The sequence below is a fragment of the Bison bison genome, unplaced genomic scaffold, assembly GCF_000754665.1.
Source record: "Bison bison bison isolate TAMUID 2011002044 unplaced genomic scaffold, Bison_UMD1.0 scf7180017864155, whole genome shotgun sequence".
Lineage (NCBI taxonomy): Eukaryota > Metazoa > Chordata > Mammalia > Artiodactyla > Bovidae > Bison > Bison bison.
Window position 1 is genome coordinate 2,443,170 of NW_011494727.1, and position 4,920 is coordinate 2,448,089.

Here is a 4,920-nt window from a genome sequence, read left to right on the forward strand (position 1 = left end):
AACAATATGTAAGGATCATGTCTATTATACTAGCAACAGTGTTTTTCGAGGATGAGGGTGTGGTGAAACTAGCAGTCATTTATGACTGGTAGCATTGTAAATTGGTACAATTCACTCAGAAAACGATTTGGCAACTAGCAACGAGAGCTGTAAAAGTGTTCACACCCTGTGGAAATAATCCAAAATGTGGAAATATTTTTTTTTCTGAGAGGAAAAAATAAGGATGTTCTCAAGAGCATTATTAATACAGCAGGTCATCCTCCATTCAAACAGAGGGTCTGAGTTTGACTGTTTATAGGAGGGTGAGCCTGTAATCTTCTGAATGCTTGTTTGCACTAATTGATGTACATAAAGGGAGAGTTTGTTTTTTAGCTGAAGAAAAAGTGACAAAGTGTGAGTGTGTGATTTAGAATAAATGGAGGAGATTGACCTGGTTGGTGTCTGTTCGGACTCAGGCATTCTGGACTGTCTTTTTTTTTTTTCTCTTCTTAGTGTAACTCATCTCTATGAGATTTAAGTGGAAAAGATTCATTTGTGGAAGAGTCCTGTTTTCCTATTTGTTTTTTATTCTCTTGTGAAATATAAATTAAAAGTCAAGAGTATATAAAAATGCATATTAATTGATTTTTTAAAGTTTTTTTTAATGTAGACCATTTTAAGTCTTTATTGAAATTATTACAATATTGCTTTTGTTTTATGTTTTGGCTTTTCAGCCACTAGGCATGTGGGATCTTAGCGCCCCAACCAGAGATAGAACCCAACCCCCTGCTTTGGAAAGTGAAGTTTTAACCATTGGACCACTAGGAAGTTAAAGAATTACAATTCTATGATTAAAAGAATATTTGTGCTTAGCATCCAGCTTAAAAAATAGAAAAGAAACTGAGCCTCCCTCCTCCCCATTCCAGCTAGCCTCTACTTAGAATTTTGTATTAATAAATCCTTTGCTTTTCATGACAGTTTGTGCTTATTGCTTAAGCAATATAGTATTTGGTATTGTCTGTTTTAATCTGTATTGTCTTTTGACACTTACTATATGTATTTTCTGCATCTTATTTTTCACTCTCAATATTGAGTTATTGAGGCCTATCTGTGTTAATACATACAACTGTAGTTTATTCATTTGTCCTGATGTATTCAAGAATTCCACTGTGTGAATTTACCATATTTGCTGGAGGTGGGGCCACTAAATCTGAATTTTAAACAAGCACCTCAGGAGGAAGAATGCAAGTGGTTTTTGACTCCTGCTTTGAGAAATACTCTCAGAGGTTGAGGCCAAGCTATTACTTTTTAGTCTCCCAGTCTCTACCTCTACCTTTTAATTCCATTTAAACTGCTTGTCTCCCACTTTCCAACAATATTTCTCTTCTTCTTTTTTTTTGGCTGTGCTGGGTCCTCACACGCAGACTCTGTAGTTTCGGTTGTAGGCTTGGTTGCAGGCCCTGTGACATGTGGAATCTTAGTTCCCTGACCAAGGATCAAACCTGCATCCCCTGCATTGGAAGGTGAATTCTTTATCACTGGACCAACCAGGGAAGCCCCTCTTCACCTGCATAATTCTTATTCTTTGAATATCCTCATTAAACTATAAACTCCTCCAAGGCAAAGATGAGATCATTATCATTGTTGTTATCAGCATTTATAGAACACACACAACATACCAGGTACTGTGCATAGAGTTTTCTGTGTATCATCTCATTAATCCTCATCAACCCCATAAAGAAGGCTTATCCCCATTTTACAGGTAAAGAAATAAGGATCAGAGAGAGTAACTTGCCCAAGTGTAACAGCTTTTTTAATGTGGAATTCTTCCACTGTTTTGTCTTTATACCTCTAGTATCTGGTATAGGACTTGGTGTATCAGTTCAGTTCAGTTGCTCAGTCAGTCATGGACTGCAGCACGCCAAGCCTCCCTGTCCATCACTAACTCCCGGAATCTACTCAAACTCATGTCCATTGAGTCAGTGATGCCATCCAACCATCTCATCTTCTGTCATCCCTTCTCCTCCCGCCTTCAATCTTTCCCAGCACCAGGGTCTTTTCAAATGAGTCAGCTTTTCTCATCAGGTGGCCAAAGTCTGGAGTTTCAGCTTCAACATCAGTCCTTCTAATGAATACTCAGGACTGATCTCCTTTAGGATGAACTGGTTGGATCTCCTTGCAGTCTAAGAGACTTTCAAGAGTCTTTTCCAACACCACAGTTCAAAAGCATCAATTTTTTGGTGCTCAGCTTTCTTTATAGGCCAACTCTCACATCCATACATGACCCCTGGAAAAACCATAGCCTTGACTAGACAGACCTTTGCTGGCAAACTAACATCTCTGCTTTTTAATATGCTGTCTAGGTTGGTCATAACTTTCCTTCCAAGGAGTATCTTTTCATTTCATGGCTGTAGTCACCATCTGCAGTGATTTTGGACCCCCCAAAAATAAAGTCTGCCACTGTTTCCATTGTTTTCCTATCTATTTGCCATGAAGTGATGGGACCAGATGCCATGATCTTAGTTTTCTGAATGTTGAGCTTTAAGCCAACTTTTTCACTCTCCTCTTTCACTTTCATCAAGAGGCTCTTTAGTTCTTCTTCACTTTTTGCCGTAAGGGTGGTATCATCTGCATATCTGAGGTTATTGATACTTGGTGTATAGCACTCAATAAATGTTTGTGTGTGTTTTTTTTAGTTGAACTGAAGGGAAAAATAATTGAGAACAGATGGAAAACAGGAGCTAGGAACAAGATTTGGGATGCCAGATGATTACAGGGGTGAATTCTGGGGAGTGAGGTTGTGGGAAGGAATGAGGAAAAGTCGAGGCATTTTCTTTTCTTCTTCTTTTTTTTTTTTTTTAACTGTGGGTGCTTCTGTACTGTTTGGAGAATTTTACAAAAAGCACATGGTGCTTTTACAATTAAAAAGGTGGGGGGCAGTGTGGAGACAAGTTCTGTGACTCAGCATCAGCAAAATATAGGAAAGAGGGGGAAAGAGAAATCTAAGCCAAAGGTATTGTGGAGATGAGAAGCTCAATTAAAAGAGCCTGGACATGATAGCCCTGAGAATATGATACATATTAATGGAAGTTTGACAAAAAGGAGAGTGGTTAAGAATCCACCTTGCAAGGCAGGTAACACAGGTTTGATCCTTGGTTGAGGAACTAAGATCCCACATGCTGATGAGCTACTGAGCCCCTGCACCACAACTAGAGAGAATCTGTGTGCCAGATCAAAAGATTCCCATGAGCCAATGAAGATTCCTTGTGCTGCAACTATTTATTTGGTTTCGACACAGCCAAATAAATAAAATATTTTTTTTAAATATAGTGAGTCTCCACAGACATAGAATACAAAATTTTTTTAAAAGGTTGGGGAGGAAAGGAATGTGACAGTAAGGTTTAGGAAGAATTCTTTTGAGGTAGAAAGAAGGTTTAACGGTCTTGCCTTTTTGTTCTGTTTGTCCCAATGCCTGCCACAGTGCTTGGTGATTAACAGTCATTTATTGGAGAGCTTCTATGGGCCAGACACTAAGCCCTTGATGTCATGCATTGGAGCAATGCCCTTCATTTTTCCCTCTGGAATGTGACTTACACATAGCTGCCCAATCAAACTGCCTCAAACACTGATCATGCCTCTCCTCGATTGGAAAACCATCATTGAGAACAGACACTCCTTTCCCCCAGAGAATAATATCCACAGCCAGTTTGGCAACTAAGAGCCTCCCTGGTGTAACTCTCACTCACCTGTCCCTCTTCATCCCACACCGCCGCTTTTCCAGCACAAGTTCCTTGCCTATGAGCATGCCTCCATGAATTCATCCAGTGAATGTTGACTGAGCACCTAGTACCTGCCAGGCACTGTTTTAGGTGCCAGGAAAAGAATGGCATGTAGGAGAAATGGCTCCCTCCTACCATGATGTTTACCAAAACAAGTACACAGGAAAAGATCAGACAGGTATAAGGACTTTGATGAAAATAAAATAGGATATGGGACTTCACTGGTTATTTAACATACTGATTGTGTCTGACTTAGAACAATGCTTGGATAGATAAGATAAACGAAGATGATGTGCTCTTATAGTACCATAAAAGGACTGTAAAACCACTCCCAGCTAATGGGAATGTAATTTCCTCTCCTGTTTTCAGGCCTGGGTCAAGAAATACTGAGTTGTCCAAAATTTCCCTTCAGGTTTTACTGTAACATCTTACAGAAAAACCTGAACGAACTCTTTGGCCAACCCGGTATTAATTGGCAACTTAGCAAGTCCATCCCTAAGGAATCACTCAGGTGTTTGCTGAGCTCTTTAGCACACACCTTTCTGGAGAACGTAGTCAAACTGGAGGGGTGTAAGCAGGAGAAAAACATCAGAGGCCATTAGAAAAAATTTATTCTGAGATTCATGCATTTATAAATGTCCTGTCAGAGCAGAGTCTCTCACTGAAAGGCATTTAAAATCTAAGGCATGTCTCGTACACAGGGTTATTGTTACCATCTTTCTAAATTCCATATATATGTGTTAGTATACTGTATTGGTGTTTTTCTTTCTGGCTTACTTCACTCTGTATAATAGGCTCCAGTTTCATCCACCTCATTAGAACTGATTCAAATGAATTCTTTTTAATGGCTGAGTAATACTCCATTGTGTATAACCATTCTATGTAAGGACCCTAACTAATCAAGGGCAAAGTTTCCTCATGATTTACAAATTTTCAACAAACTCAATTTTTTCTTAAATAGTTTTTGTCTAAATATATAAAAATTCCATAGACAGAAGATCCTGGTGGGCTATAGTCCCTGGGGTCACAAAAACTCAGATACAACTGAGTAATTGAGCCTCACACATTGGTCTGGAAATGGATAAACACACAATCAGAAAGATAATAAGCCAAATAACTTTCTAAAATATTGTCCACCTAATACTAAGAAATAAATCTCAGT